The sequence below is a fragment of the Lissotriton helveticus genome, chromosome 1_1 (genome assembly GCF_964261635.1).
Source record: "Lissotriton helveticus chromosome 1_1, aLisHel1.1, whole genome shotgun sequence".
Classification (NCBI taxonomy): Eukaryota; Metazoa; Chordata; class Amphibia; order Caudata; family Salamandridae; genus Lissotriton; species Lissotriton helveticus.
In genome coordinates, this window is record NC_136057.1 from 372352033 (window position 1) to 372368993 (window position 16961).

Below are 16961 nucleotides of genomic sequence, written 5' to 3' on the forward strand. Positions count from 1 at the left end.
GCCTCAAGCTGTGACCAACTGAGAGAGCAGGAGACCACGCTGGTTCCAGTTACTGTCTCTTCTAAACAACATGGGGAAGGACCGCGGTCCGAAGCCAGCTCCATCGTAAATGCAAATCAAGATGGACCAGTTCACCACGAGTGGACCTGCAGAAAGAGCCTTGGGAAAATCGACTCTCCTCACCACAATCCTGCAAGCTATCAGTACTTCACAGGCCTCAGTGGAGAACAAAATTGGCGAAGTCAGGGTAGGCCTGGCCCTCATCAGGCAAGACCTCCGCAACGCCATGGCCCGCATCTCCGAAGCAAAATTCCGTATTTCCACGGTCGAAGATGAAGTTTGTCAATTGAAAGAACAGGTAGCCCACTTATGGACCCACACCAAAAAGTTACAGAGACTGGCTGAAGACGCCGAAAACCGGTCAAGGTGCAACAACCTCTGCCTGGTGGGATTTCGTGAGGGGGCGGAACAAGGCCAGATGTCAACCTTCATAGAAAAATGGCTGGAGTTGTGGATGCCAAAAGATGCATTGTCCGCATGGTTTGCAGTGGAATGGCCTCACCGTTTCCTGGTGGGTGACCTAGCCGCCGCCCAGTGCGCCCCCCCCACCCCTCCTCCGGACTCTGAGCACTGGATCCACTGACCTGGACCTCTCCCGGAGCCCAGCGATCTAACAGAGAATAGTACAGCCCAGAGACTATGACAAGATGTCCAAGCTCCATTAGGAGCCCGGGACAGATGTCCCAATGTGCTATAATAGTCGGAGAAATCTGCCGATGCTTCAGACACATCCAAACTGAGAGAGGGGTCCTCCACACAACCTCTAAGGTAAGCGTTTTAGTTTAGCATGTTAATTATGAATTTAATAGGGTGACAGATGCTTCAGTTCCAGAAGTATAGGGTGGGCGGAGGAGGGAGGGGGAGGGTTGGGACCGTTGTCCTATGTTTTTGTTCACAGTACTTCATCATTTTACCAGCGCAAGTACACAACAGTCCCACAAACTAGAAGACCGAGACCCAGGTCACAATTGCCTGTGGGCATTCCTCGCTCCCCAGAGGGATTGGACCCCAATAGTCTCCAGCCCCACTCATACATCATGACCCAGAGGTTAAATAGAGGCAACCTCTGAGCTCTGTCAATGGTATGTTCTACAAAATAAAACGAACAGCAGTCCTGAGGTACGCCCAAAGATGCACTCCGGACGTACTTTTACTTCAGGAAACTCCCCTCCTGGGGAACCAATGTCCCTTCTTCAGAAGACATGGGTTTGATCGGGTGTGGCATTCCGGTTTCGAGCGGGGCTCACGAGGGGTGGTGATCCTCCTGAAGCACAGCCTCCCCTTCGTATTCAATCACGTCACTAGGGACTCTCAAGCTCGGTTTGTGGCCCTAACTGGGACGCTAGGGGGGAACACCCTAAACCTAATATCAGTATATGTCCCACCAGCCACACTCACATTGTCGCTGAGATAGGTCACCGATCTTGTTTCCGCCTTGCCCCTGGGTGTTACCGTGATAGTGGGTGACATCAATGCTGCCATGCGCCCAGACCTCGACACCACAGGCATACCCTCCCCTAGTACGAAGTCCCATGCAAAACAACTGGCGGACTGGGCAACCACCCTGGGCCTTTGTGATGCCTGAGAGTTTGGAACCCTCGGGCACTCACTACACCCACACCTCAGTTGCACATCATACACCGGCACGTATCAACATGATTTTCATGCCAGCGCCCTATTGCCAGAGAGTGTTTGACATCAGTATCCTTCACCTTGGCATCTCGGACCACTCATCCCTTCTCCTTTACCTGAGTTACCCGTCTGATGCACTTCACCCCATCTGGAGGCTGAACGCCTGGTTCCTCCAGAACAAAGATTTCAAAAAAGCGATGGGGAAGGAACTCCGAGAATACTTCTTACTAATCAGGGCTCTCTCCCCTCTCCGAGGACCCTCTGGGAAGTGAGTAAGGCCGCTATTCATAGCTTCGCCAGGGGCCAGCTTAAGGCACAATGACTGTCCCAGGACAGCCAAGTTGCCCTTTATCAAGGCACAGGCAACTTGCCTGTAAAGGAACTCACCTGAGGTGTCAGATGATTCGCGAGAGAGGCAACTTGCGATCCTACGTGAAGAGATTAAACAAATCTCACTAGAGTTAGCTAAGCTGTTATGGAGATCCTCCATTGCCCGAGTGTATGGTTGGGGTGACAAAATCGGGAAAATATTTCAGACTCCATCGTACCCCTTAGCAAACTGTATAGTCCCCGAGGTGCGAGACTCGCTCGTGTCACTCACCGCATAGTTTGCGTCACCACGTTCTCTCCAGTATCCAATCCCATCCGTAAATAAATCATAAAACAATGGCCCACTGTGAACGCAGGGAACTTGAGCATTGAACTCCCGCTCTTTGCAGTCCGAAAAAGCCGCAACCTCAAAGACCACGTAGTACGTGCAGCCCTACAAAATCCTAAACCCACCGCCACGCTTGATGCCCACTGGGGTCTTGGTCCACTAATTGGGCATGCCAAATGCGGCAATTGTAATGTGTGTGATTTTACCATTGAAGGTAAAGAATTTAGGTTTACCAATGATTCAATCAAATTAAGGTCTTTTTCCATCTGCAATACCTGCAATGTCATTTATTTGAACCAGTGCCCTTGTCTGAAAATCTACATTGGCCAGACCCAACAAAAAGTGAAGATGCGTATTGGACAACACCGGAGAAGAGTGCGCTGCAAAAGTCCGAACCCACCCCTGGTACATCACTTCACAGAGGCTGGCCACAATGAGGACGGCATCAAATGGACAGTGATTAATGTTGTGAAACAACCCCTAGAGGTGGAGACATTGCACAGCTCTTGAACAGAGAGGAGCTGAGACTGATTATCCGAACTAAAAGCATTAAGAATGGACTAAACCGGAATGAGGATTGAACTAACTTGATCTAGACTCCTTCCAAACAACTGCGCAGAAAACTGTTTATATTTTTTTTAACAACCACTAAGTCATGAGATGCCACCAGTAACTACGTCTGTAAATGGTCATTATAATATACCTGTATCCTTTTGCATGAGTATGTTAACATCTTGCCCATAATAGTAATACTGGGTTTTTTGACAATTCCAGTACCTTCTGTAATTATTTATACTGTATATTTTGTTCCAATTATTTTTTCACTACACCACCGTCGCACTGCTTTCCCACACTTGGCATTCTAGCCCTGCTTAGCCTTGCATTAGTCTTTCGTCTATGCCTACTAGTTAGAAACCCACACCCAATATGGCGGCTCTGACGCTCTCCCACACTCACGCTGGCTGCCATAAATGCGGTACCTTGCCCTCGCACCCTATCCCCGATATCCAATCCAGGATCCGCCGGCAGATAGGTAAGGCCGCTCACCAATTCACTCACTCCACCTCCAGCACACCTCGTCTGTACGGTCTATTACGCCTTGTGTTCCTTCCTCACACAGTGCATTGTCACCCCGCCGTGAGACTTCATCCAATATTCTGTTTACCGTCCATCGTGTATGTTGTTATAATAAGGTGAGGAGATAAATCGATTGATTTTAGCGCAGCACAATGCCATGCATGACCCTTGCTTACCCCGATACCCTCTACCTTAGATCTCTCCCTGAGTCGACCATCCGCAGTAATTAGACCTCCATTTGCTTCGGTCACTGTTCACCTGTTAATTCCGAGGTTAGCATAATCTTTGTTTCATCTTCGTAATCCTTGTTTTAGCTTTGTTACGCTATCATGTTTTCACATGGGGCTATAGTTTAGTTTTGGCACTAAGCCCGTTGTGGCCAATTCCTTGCAGCTATTGTGCGGTTTCACTAGTGTTCTGGCACCCACGCCTCGTGCATGCGGTAATATGTGCCTCGCAACCCACACAACTGCCATTAGCGATCTCCACACTCCTGATTGTCCCTCACATCTAATCACTCCGCCTCTGTCACTTTCCGTCCATATTCCATATTAATCGACTGCTATCCCTTAACCGCACTAAGCAACAGCTATCCCTGAACCGCATTAAGTAACGCCCTGCTGGTCGTCGGTAGATGCGTATATAAAACTTGCTCACATTGAAGCATGCCTCAACGGCTCCGTGCTTATACACCATAAGCCGCGGACTAACTTTTAGTCAATAGTACTCTTCACATCTGTTCTACCCACTTGAGCATTGCACATGGTCGGCACATAGTATGTAGTAATCAGCACTCGCCGTATCAGACGCTGTCTAATCCTTTCTCTTCATTTCCCACAGGCACTTTTAACTCAGACTTGTAACTCAATTGTCCTAATGATGATCCTACTATTGTTTTGAAAGGATCGAAACTTCGTCGACCAATATAAACAGCTGCTGCTGATGCTGCTGCACGGCTTCTCTATGGTTGACGTAAACGGGACCATATCACAGAGCATCTGAGGGAACTTCACTGGCTCAATCTTGACAACCGTGTAAAATTCAAGGCATTGTGCATTATGCACAAGATCAAGATTGGAGTGGCCCCTTCTTACCTTCAGTCCCTCGTTACACCTTATATTCCTGCCCGTTCACTTCGTTCCTCCTCTCAACATTTATTCTGTATTCCTAAGTTCAGACTCTCGAGAATGGGCGGCAGATCCTTCGCAACTTTGGGACCCAAACTTTGGAATTCTCTTCCCTTGGTTGTGCGGATGGAGAACTGCCACATTCGCTTCCGCAAAGCCGTGAAGACCTGGCTCTTTGTCCAATAATTTCTCTAGGACCATATGTTGCTGCTTTTTGTCTTTCAGCGCCGGGAAACCCTTACGGGTAGCTGTCGCGCTATATAAACTTAATAAATAAATAAATAAAATAAATCCATTGTGTTAGAAGTGCATTCACTGTTTCTACTAAGCTTGCTACAATTTAAATTCAACAAGCTACCCTTGTCTTGCCTGAAATGTTTTTTTCTTTCTGTATAGGTCATGTGTGTTTGTAGGATGCAGGCCTGTGTCCCACCATATTAATGTTCTTTTCTTATTTTTTTCATTCCATTGTTTCATTAAATCGAATGTCCGGCTGGACACTCCCAACATAGCACTGATTCTAATATTTATCGTTTATATTTTTGCTTTGTATAAGGACCACTGTTTTCATACAAAATCCACCGGGCACCAGCAGCAATAGCCCAAGCTTTTGCTGATTACTATTCCTAGCTTAATTCAGCCCAAAGTCTTGAAGCCTCGCTTCCTGATCTTACTACCCGGGGAGGTGTTAGTCTTCCCCACCTCACCACATGCTAGGCGGCCGGCTTAGAACTTGCCTTCGCTCCAGAGGAAATAGGTGACACCATCTCCCGTATAGCAACCAGGAAAACACAGGGCCCGACGGGCTCCCGCAAGAATTTTATGCCAAATATCTGGACATTTTGGTCCCCCACTTCCTCGCACTATTCCAATAAGTCAGAGACTGGGGCATTCTCTCCCGGAACAGATGCAGCAACTATTGTAGTTATCCGAAAGACTCAACCGCCCTCGCCCGCCTGCACGGACTACCATCAAATCTCACTAATCAGCGCAGAGGTAAAGAGATATGCCACGATCCTGGCCCAACGCTTGCGACCAATCCTCAATAAGCTGGTGCTTCAAGACCAATGCAGCATCATGCTAACACGTAGTACACTTTTACAATAGACAGGGTTAAACCCATATAAGTCACTGGGACCTGGGTGAATGAACGTTATAGACAGAGTGGTCCCGGACTGGGAGAGGAAAGGTCTGTAGCAAATAGTGACACACTTATACGTATATACATAAAACCAAAAATGATGTACAGAGTTTTTATTCACAATGTACTAAAGACCATATTCAATGGCTATACATTAGAATACATTTAGTGGAAATTTGTTACGAATACGTGCCCATATATAAGGGGGGAAAGGGGGGGCAGGGAAAATAGAACATATAAGTGAAAATGTACATACAATCTTGCAATCTTCAATGAAAAAATGGGGGAAAAAAGCAATTTATACAATTATTTTAAAGTTCCCAACAGAAATTTTTTGTGATCTCCTGATCCCAGGGTCACAAACAAAGTATCAATCAGTTCAGTAGGCTTTATGAACACCATGCTCCTAAAACAGCTGTATGCATCATGCTAGCGGTAGAGGCTGGTGGAGTAGAGTTGAAGTCTACGTTTCGACCCAATATGAGGTGCAGGGAAAGTACCCCTTGCTTGGAGGGTCTTCTTCAGGACAGGGAGGGGAAGGAAGGTGAGGGCGATCCTCCTAGGGGTAAGGAAAAGAAATCTTCAGTCACATAACGGGGAGGTCTCAATAGAGATCACTCGACATTGTGGGTGTACCTCATAGCACCTAATCAAATTTTTAGGTAAAACTCACATAACGTGAGAGTTTTTATGTGTTTGAAAGGAGGTAAGCTGCCCTCCTTTCAAACACATAAAAACTCTCATGTTCTATGTATATTGATAGAAAATATTGGTCTTGTGTGTACTCCAATCCGGTCTCCATTTCCAGTGAGCGATTATAACACGTTTGATCAATATGTTTGACTCCCGTAAGGAGGCTTGTCCATTCCGAAGGGCTCGGACATAGGCCTCCGCTTGGTTGATATGCCTTTAAGTCCTAGACTGATTTTAACTATGCATTTTTCCTACTGAGGGCTACACTGGCCTTTTGCCTCAACCTTCTGCTTCTCTGTTATGTGAGTTTTTCTAAAAATTTGATTAGGTGCTATGAGGTACACCCACAATGTTGAGTGATCTCTATTGAGACCTCCCCGTTATGTGACTGAAGATTTCTTTTCCTTACCCCTAGGAGGATCGCCCTCACCTTCCTTCCCCTCCCTGTCCTGAAGAAGACCCTCCCAGCAAGGGGTACTTTCCCTGCACCTCATATTGGGTAGAAACGTAGACGTCTACTCTACTCCACTAGCCTCTACCTTTAGCATGATGCATACAGCTGTTTTAGGAGCATGGTGTTCATAAAGCCTACTGAACTGATTGATACTTTGTTTTTGACCATGGGATCAGGAGATCACAAACATTTTCTGTTGGGAACTTTAAATTAATTGTATAAATTTCTTTTTTCCCCCTTTTTTTCATTGAAGATTGCAAGATTGTATGTACATTTTCACTTATATGTTCTATTTTCCCTGCCCCCCCTTTATATATGGACACGTATTCGTAACAAATTTCCACTAAATGTATTCTAATGTATAGCCATTGAATATGGTCTTTAGTACATTGTGAATAAAAACTCTGTACATCATTTTTGGTTTTATGTATATACGTATAAGTGTGTCACTATTTGTTACAGACCTTTCCTCTCCCAGTCCGGGACCACTCTGTCTATAACACGTAGTACAAGGCATTGCCTGCGATGTCTAGACCTGGCCCTAGCAAACTGCCAGTCATTCACCCCCTACCAAGCACTCCTCTTAGTCGATTTCTAAAAAGCCTTCAAGACAGTAGACTGGCAATACCTAGACAGTGTTAGCCGCTGCAGGTCTGGGGCAATACTTCCGCTGCCTCGTCTGTGTCCTATACTCCAAACCAAGAGCGAGAGTACTCCTAAATGGAGCTCTCTGAGGCGTTCCCGGTCCGAAGGGGCACAAGACAATGTTGCCCCCTCTCACTCCTCCTCTTTGCCATAGTGATGGAACCTTTGGCATGCCTCATCCGGGCCGACTAGCAGATCCAGGGCTGGAAATGGAATGGCTCCCACGTTGACAAAATTGCCCTATATGCAGACTATATGCTGCTCTTTTTTGAAGACCCGGCACAGTCTGGGCTCAGATACCTCCAGGCCCTCCACACCTTTGAACAGGACTCTGGCCTATGTCTAAACCCCGCCAAGTCGACCCCCAAGACTGTTACCACCTCAGCTAAGCTTTGCTTAATCCAGCTATATTCTCTTCATAACGCCTACCTAACCCCAGACTGGCTTTACAAGCCAGGTCTGCGATCCTCACCATCCGGCACGTACTGCAGGCAGGAACCGGCTGGCTTTTATCATATGGTCTGGTCGTGCCCCCAGCTCACCCCTTACTGGTAAGCGGTGGAATCTGAACTCACAGGCGTCCTAAGTTGGGAGGTGCCACACAACCCCCTGAACCTCCTCCTGGGAGTCATGGACGGCCTGGAAAAGTCCAGGCCAGACAAGCTCTTCCTAGGTACCGCCACCATGGTGGCCAAGCAAGACATTGGCGCGGCATGGAATCAGTCTGACCCCCCCCCAAGTTTATCTAGATGGTGCAAGGGCGTAGACTGGTGTGCAGCGCAAGAGAAGCCACTATTCAAAGCTAGGGGATGCCCAACTAAACACTCCGGGTCTGGGGCAAATGGTTCAATCAATCAATGAGGGATTTGTAAGGGCACTGCTCACCCGTGAGGGTATCAAGGCGCTGGGGTGGAGGGGGTCAGCAGTTCTGTTTAGCCGAAGAGACAGGTCTTGAGTCTTCTTGAAGGTGTTCAGGAAAGGGGCACGTCTGATGTCGATCGGGAGTTCGTTCCAGGTCTTGGCCGCGATGTAGGAGAAGGATCTCTCCCCTGCTATAGTTCTATGGATGCGTGGGGTTTCGTCGAGGATGAGGTTGGAGGAACAGAGGTTCCTTTTGGGTACGTGGAGGGTGATTCTGTCATTGAGGTATTTGGGTCCGATGTTGTGTAGGCATTTGTAGGTGTGGGTATCTTGAAAGTGACTTCTCGATGGGGAGCCAGTGGAGCTTCCGTAGGTGTTGGCTGATGCGCTTGTGTCGAGGGATGCCGAGGACGAGTCTTGCGGCGGTGTTCTGTATAGTCTGGAGCTTGCGGAGTAGGTGCTTGTTTATGCTGGAGTAGAGGGTGTTACCAAAGTCCAGCATGCTGGTGACTAGTGCGTGGGTGACCGTCTTTTCTTGACTTGGCGGGGGATCTATTTGAAGGTCTTACGCAGGATGTGGAGGGTGTTGAAACAGCTGGAGGCGACTGCATTGACCTGTCGGTTCATGGAGAGGGAGGAGTTAAGCACGATGCAGAGGTTTCTGGTGTGGTGTGTGGGGGTCGGGGGGCTGCAGAGGGCGGAGGGCCACCAAGTGTTGTTCCATGCCGATGGGGTGGTTCCCAGAACCAGGACTTCATCTTTTCCGAGTTGAGCTTTAGGCACCTGTTGCTCATCCAGGCTGTGACATGTTGCATTCCTTCCTGGAAGTTGAGTCTGGTGGTGGTGGGGTCCTCCGTGAGGGAGAGGAGTAGCTGGATGCCGTCGGATAGGATACGTTGCTGAGGCCGTGCTGTCGGACAATGCTGGCGAGGGGGGGGGGCATGCATATGTTGAAGAGGGTTGGGCTGAGCGATGATCCCTGTGGGACACTGCAGTTACTTTCCGTGGGTTAAGAGAGGAAGGGTGGTAGTCTGACCCTTTTGGCTTCTGCCGGTGAGGAATGATCTAAAAGGGGGTGGTGATGGACGGAGCATCAGAACCAATCAAACACTCACACCCAGTCAAAAGATCTGGGTTTGATCCATCACCGTTCTTTAGCCCACTCTGCCACCCCAGTTCAGACATGGCCATATGCAAATCAGTCTGACCCTGTGCCTCATGGGAACAGTCCAGCCCGAACTGCCAAGCCATGCCTTCCCTGGACCGGAAACCAGCTTCCGAGGACCGGTTTCTGGTATTCCAGCCGTCTTCAGCCCTGCTTGCTTGAATCCAGTGGCAAAGTGAGCAAGGGACTCGCGTCTGAGCATACCCTGCCACACTTATGGCGGCCAAAGCGGTACAAAAGGGGGTGGTGATGGACAGAGCAGGGTATGCTCAGACGTGAGTCCCTTGCTGACTTTGCCATTGATTTCAAGCAAGCCGGGCTGAAGACGGCTGTAATGCCAGAAACCGGTCCTCGGAAGCTTGTTTCCGGTCCAGGGAAGGCATGGCTTGGCAGTTCGGGCTGGACTGTTCCCATGAGGCACAGGGTCAGACTGATTTGCATATAGCCATGTCTGAACTGGGGTGGCAGAGTGGGCTAAAGAACGGTGATGGATCAAACCCAGATCTTTTGACTGGGTGTGAGTGTTTGATTGGTTCAGATGCTCCGTCCATCACCACCCCCTTTTGTACCGCTTTGGCCGCCATAAGTGTGGCAGGGTATGCTCAGACGTGAGTCCCTTGCTCACTTTGCCACTGGATTCAAGCAAGCCGGGCTGAAGACGGCTGTAATGCCAGAAACCGGTCCTCGGAAGTTTTGTTTCCGGTCCAGGGAAGGCATGGCTTGGCAGTTCGGGCTGGACTGTTCCCATGAGGCACAGGGTCAGACTGATTTGCATATAGCCATGTCTGAACTGGGGTGGCAGAGTGGGCTAAAGAACGGTGATGGATCAAACCCAGATCTTTTGACTGGGTTGTGAGTGTTTGATTGGTTCAGATGCTCCGTCCATCACCACCCCCTTTTGTACCGGTGAGGAATGATCGGCTCCAGTTGAGGGCGGTTCCTTGTATGCCGGTGTTGTGTAGTCTGGATGCGATTGTGTGATGGGAGACGGTGTCAAAAGTGCCGACAGGTCTAGCAGAATGAGAATCCTGAAAATCCACTCTCATCATCATCCTTCCCCGCTCTTGACCCCAGTACTTTGGCCAAACTTGCTGTCCGGGTCAAATCCGGCTCGCCTAATGATTGTTGCCCCCCTTCTGTCTTCTGTGACATCTGTCTGACTCTGCCGGACTGCATCCTGCCTCTGCTAAACACCTCTCTCGAGGCAGGTGTGGTGCCCAACTCCTTTAAGGAGGCTGTCCTGGTGCCCCTGCTGAAGAAGCCTGGAGCTGACCCGGACGATCTCGCCAACTATCGGCCTATTTCTCTCTTGCCCTACTTATCCAAACTCTTGGAGGCACATGTCACCAGCTGCCTCTCTAAATTTATCGAGTGTTCCAACTTTCTCCAACCCAATCAAGCCGGCTTCAGACCAGCCCATTTCACCGTGGCTGTGATCCTGGCAGTTATGGATACCCTTAGGGCCAATGCCGATAAAGGGACACCACAGGCGCTCGTTTTATTGGATCTGTCGGCAGTATTCGACACGGTGGACCATAACATTCTTGTCCACCGTGCCGAGCAAGCCGGCATCCGAGGCCTGGCCTCTGCCTGGCTCAAATCCTTTCTGTCGGGCAGAACCCAGGCGGTCCGGTCAGGTCCCTTCATAGCCGCGAAGATGCCATCCATCTGCGGAGTGCCCCAGGGATCATCCCTGTCCCCCCTGCTATTTAATCTCTACCTTCAGCCGCTCATCTATTCCCTGAAGAGGTGGAATGTCACCGTATTCAACTATGCAGACAATCTGCAAATCATCTTCCCGCTTAACACCCCTAATGCAGCTCTCGACTGCCAAGCGGTGATGTTACACATCCAGCACTGGATGAACTCCCACCAGCTTAAGCTGAACCCGGGGAAGACCGAGTTAATTCTTCCGGGCAACAGTCTTTCTCACTGGGGTCCACAGTTCTGGCCGACTGAGCTTGGCTCCCCGCCCGTCCCGGCAAAGTCAGCAAAGAGTCTTGGGGTCATAATCGACACGGAGCTCTCTCTTAGGCTTCCGGTGGGTGCGGTTGTATCATCATGCATGTTCCAGCTCAGAAAAATCAGGAAAGTCTCCCACCTCCTCACACCGGAGGCTCTGATACAAGTTCTGATTGCCCTGGTGCTCTCCCGCCTAGATTATTCAAACTCTCTGTACCATGGCCTACCTAAATCCCTCCTTTACAGGCTTCAGATTGTACAGAACCAAGCGGCGAGACTGGCCTATAAAACCCCGAAGTGGCAGTCTGCGAGACCACTGCTTTGCAGACTCCACTGATTGCCGGTGGAGCAGAGGGCTGCATTTAAGATCGGCTGCCTGACTTTCAAGGCTGTGTCTGGGACCTCCCCCGCCTTTCTCAAATCATTGGTCATCCCCTACTGCCCGGTCCGCAACCTCCGGTCGTCTTACCGCCAACTCTTAGTTGTCCCTCCTATTAAACTTAAAAAGTTCGGCGGCCGCAGATTTGCTCACCGGGCCCCCACTCGTTGGAACCAGCTGTCCCTCCCGCTCAAATCTGCCAATTCCCTTCTGGTTTTCAGAGACCTTCTGAAAACCCACCTCTTCACGCAGACTGGCTAGACCCCCGCCTTACACCTCACAGCACTCAACCAGTGCCAGGAAACCCATGGTGTCAGCGCACTATATAAGAGTCCCTTAAGATAAGATAAGAATGAGAGCCGGGGCATTGCCTTGGTCGAGGAGGGTGCGGATGTTGTTGTGGCGGCGAGTAGGGCGGTATCGGTGCTGTAGTTTCTGCGGAATCCGGATTGAGAGGGGTCGAGGATGGTGTTATCTTCGATGAACCTTGCTAGTTCTGTGTTGACGGTCTTCTCAGCGACTTTTGCCACGAAGGGGAGGAGCAGGACGGGCTGGTAGTTCTTGAGGTCCGTGGGGTCTAGGCAGGGCTTCTTGAGCAGGGGCCTGGCTTCTGCGCGTTTCCAGTCATCGGGGAAGGTGCTGGTCTCGAACGTGTTGATGGTGCATTGTAGTTCAGGTGCGGTGGCGGCTCTGTGGTAGATGTGTGGTGGCAGGGATCAGTGGGAGCCCCAGAGTTGATGCCTCTCATGGTTGATGCGGTCTCTTCGGTCGTGACCGGGGTCCAGGAGGAGATAGTGGACTGGTTGGTGTTGCCGGAGGGTGGGTTGGCTTTGGAGTCAGGTGTGAGGTTGTTGAAGTTGTCGTGGAGGTTTTTGATCTTCAGTTGAAAGTAGGATACAAGCTTGTCACAGAGGTCTTGGGAGGGGGTGATGTCCGTGGCTTCGCTACGGGGTTTGGTGAATTCGTGGATGACACTGAAGAGTTCCTTGGAGTTACTGGAGTGGACGAGGATTTTTGTTGTGTATGAAAGTCCTTTTGGTGGTTTTGATGCGTTGGTGGTATTCCGTCATAGCGTTCTTGTAGGTGGTGTAATTTTCCAGCGTCTTGCTGTTTCTCCAGTTCTTCCAAAGGCGTCTGCAGGTCCGCCTGTCTTCTTGGAGGTCGGAGGTGAAGTAGGTGGCTTTCCTAGGGTGCTGCTTGTCGGGGTTGCGTAGTGGGGCGAGCTTGTCTGCGTAGTAGGCGATCCATGTGTGAAGTTTCCTGGCTGCGAGGTTGGCGTTGCTTGCCGTGGTAAGGGTGTTGAAGTTGAGGGTGGAGTTGAGTTGTTCCTCTATGATTTTACTTCAGTTCCTTCTCTGGGGGCGCAGAGCTGGTTCGGGTGGCTTGGGTTTGTCGACGAGGAAGTGTACGCAGGGTCCACGGGGGTTGCGTGGTTTGACTGAAGTGGACGCGATTTCCTCCGGCAAAGATGGGGTTGAGGGTGTGTCCTGGCTTGCGGGTCGGTGTGGTGACGAGTTGTTTTAGTACGATGTTGGTGAGGTTGTCGCGGAAGGTGGTGGAGTTAGGGTTGCTGGGGCTGTCGAGGTAGAACTTTAGCTGTCCGATGTGTATGTAGTCCATGACGGAGATGGTGTGGGGTGCAATGAGGTCGGTGATGGTTGAACAAACTGAGGTATGAATTTTCTGACTCTTCTCGGACAAAGCTAGCTTATGATCTTACGCTTAAAAAGGGAGCGACCTGTATGTTCGTAATTGACAAAATTGATTATTATTCCACTGTACCAGTTGCTATTGCTTATCTGTGCTGTAATATTCTCTTTTTGTTTATTCAAAAATCAAGAAAATTTATTATAAAAAAAAAGCAATAAGCGCCTATGGGGGTAATCTGGTGGCGCTGGACCACGTAGAGTCAAGAGCTCCAGTCATTTGCAATGGAGTGCTGGCCAGGGACAGAAACCACGCAAGGCCCATGAAATAAAAGTTCCTTGATCTTGGTCACAACAGCGAGATGCAGGGTGCAGCTAAGAGGTGCGTCGGTGTCAATCCTGCAGTCTAATTGATGCAGTGATTTCCTCCACACAACTATGGCAATCTACTGGTTCCTAAGACGAAGCGTCGGTTCCGAGATGCGTTGGTTCAGTGTACTGTGGCAGCGTCAGTCCTGATGGCGATGTGCTGGTTCCCAGTGCGATGCACCAGATTTGCTCCTGCAACAGTGTCTATTCTTCTTCACCCAGCAGAGGATGTGTCTGTTCCACTGGGGCAAGCATCTGGATCCAATGGACCAGGTGAGCACAGGGTAAGACTTTGATATCCCTGAGCCTTAAAACTGGAGGCAAGAAAACATGCCCATGGAGATAATTCTGGGTTCCAGCAAGAGTCCAGTTATTATCGGGCCAGAGGGTAGCAGGCAGCAGGACCGCACATCAGAAAAGTAGTTCTTCAAGAGCAGCAGAGTGGCAGCCCTTGTAGCAGCACAGCAGTCCTTTGTCCTGGCAGAGTTTCTTTACAGGTTCAGTAGTGTCTGATTTGGGGCCAGAGATCCAGTACTTGTATACAGTTGTGCCGTTGAAGTGGAGGTGACTTCCAAGAAGGACTCTGAAGTTCACATGGGTCTACCCTCTCAGCTCTTGCTCCAGACTCACAGCAGGGGGTATGCAGCCCTTTGTGTGGGGACAGGACACTGCCTACTCTGGTGTCTGCTCCTCCCTCCCGTCCTGTCAGGTTGACCCATTAGGATAAGGATAGCCAATCCGTGACACCTACCCTTCTTTTATGTGTGGCTGTCTGAACAGAATGAACACAGTCCAGCAGTAACCCACCCCAGACATGTATTGGAAACTTGCTGCAGGCACGTAGAGCTAAGAACAGTGAAATGTCATGTTTCTAAAAGTGCCATCTTTCTAAAATGGTGATCATAACTATTCCAATGATATGAAACATGACAGACCTACTCCCTCTCAATCAGGAATTACAGCGTATAAGTGTAATAAGGAATCCCAATGTTAACCTATGAGAGGGGTAGGCCTCACAGTATCGAAAAACAAATGTGGGTGTTTTTCACTACCAGGACATGCAAAACTTAAAAGTACATGTCCTACATTTTGATTACACAGCACCCAGCGCTTGGGTTTACCTTAGGGGGTACTTATATGTAATAACAGGGGAGTTTAAGGTTTGGCAAGGGGTTTTAAATGCCAAATGGCAGTGTAAACTGCACTCACAGCCACTGTAGTCAGGCCTGAGACATGTTTAAAGTGCTACTTACGTGGGTGGTACAATCGGTCCTGTAGGCCCACTATTAGCATTTAATCTACAGGCCCTGGGCTCGTGCAGTGCACTTTATTGGGGACCTATAGGTAATTTAAATATCTCATTTGGGTATGGGCCAATGGTACCATGTTTAGAGGAGAGAGCACATGCACTTTAGCACTGGATAGCAATAATAAAGTGCTCAGAGTCCTAGAGCCAGCAAAAACTAGGTCAGGAAAAACTGGAGGAAGGCAAAACGTTTAGGGTGACCCTTCAGAGAGGGCCATTTTTCCAAAAGGTGCTGATATGTCATCTGTGTCCCCAAGACTGAGGAGTGAGGTAAACGTGTCTGTCCACAGTGTGTTATATAGCCAGTGACTTGTGATTGTCTTGTGCTTGCTGAAAGAAGTACAGTGTGTGGCATCCCTCAGTTGTTCTAGATTCAACCTGTCCACTCTGCCTTTTCTCTCTTAGTAGTGTAGCTAATGTTCAGAAAAAAAGGGGAACTGACCCGCTGGCAGGTCTTCAGCTGCTTGCAACTCTTCAAAGGCTTTCAATAGTCCAGCATCATAAAGATCCCCGACCGTTTCTACTCCTAAGCCCACCCAATTCCCCAGTGTATGTGTAGCATCCAACCAGAGGGACGCTTTGGGAGTAGGGGCTGGTTATTCCGCCTTCTATAAATGCCGCACCCAGCAATATTTTGCAACTAGCTGCAGGCTATGGGGGTTTCGCCTTAAGTTGTTTGCGCCCTAGTAAAAATTTGAGTCCGTCATTGGAGGATAGGAGAATTCTATTTCTCCGGGTCTTACCCTGTGTTCTATTTGCAAATCACCTACTTACCCATTGCAACAGAGCCACCATAGCTCAGTTGCAACTCACCAGGAGATGCAAATCCACCATCCTGAACAGGTTGTTTTAGTTTCGTAATCACTACTCTGCATCTAACTGTCCTCCAAATGAGATTAGTAAGTAATGTGTGCACCTCCTATAATGAGGAGGGTGTCTAAATAATATAAGAACCTAAATAAGCCTGTCATTTTCGATATCTCCACTCGCTCCATTACAGATTTTTGGAGTGTTTTTCAGAATGTTATCTCACCTCAGAGCATCTTAAGCACCCTACCCACTTTATCTTCTATAAGGTCTGGTTCCGATCAGTATAGCTGGATCCCCAATTACTGAAAGTTGTGGGTTCCCCCCCATATTGGATTGATCATAGAATATTAGCATCAAATTCATCATTCAGCTCTAATATTTGCGATTCTCGTTCAGTTGGGTTCGCCAGCAATGCACCAGTTTTATCTTGTTCTGAATAGGCCCTCATCATGTATTCACTATAATCAAAACAAGACATTTTCTCCACTAAGGTCACCAGCTTCTCTTTCTCGGCACGGTGAGGTTGGTGAACTGTGGTGTTGGTATGTCTACGTTGTTCTCACGATCTTGTGCTCGGCCTCTCTATGTAGAGACTGTAAAACACATCCTGAATGTGCTATACATTGCCCACCTTACTGCTTTTTTAAAAGCTTTCCGTTCTCTCAAAATGGACTCAGTAGACCCCTTGTTTGCTGCAAAGTGGTGTTGTATTTCTTCACCCATTGTATCTTGAAATACATGATCCTCCAGGTCTTCAGTCTTAATCTTCCAACTGGGAATACAGGTTTGAGTTAACACCCAAGTCAGTGTATTGAGGATCGGGTTGTGATTGGACAGTGTTTGAGCCAAATAATTTGCGTGCACTATCTGTGTATGGACTGTTTGGGTACAAAGAAAAGTATTGAGTCTCAAATGCAAGTCATGTAAGGGGGAATGAAAAGTGTAGTCTCATTCAGTAGGTTGCTTCGTTCTCCGG

At 48.9% G+C, this 16961-nt stretch overlaps 1 protein-coding gene across 3 annotated transcripts in view; it reads left to right on the forward strand.

Annotated features, from left to right (window-relative positions):
* RAD52 (RAD52 DNA repair protein) overlaps positions 1-16961 on the forward strand; it is a 316281-nt gene that overhangs the window by 67399 nt on the left and 231921 nt on the right. The gene's annotated exons all lie outside the window — the stretch shown is intronic.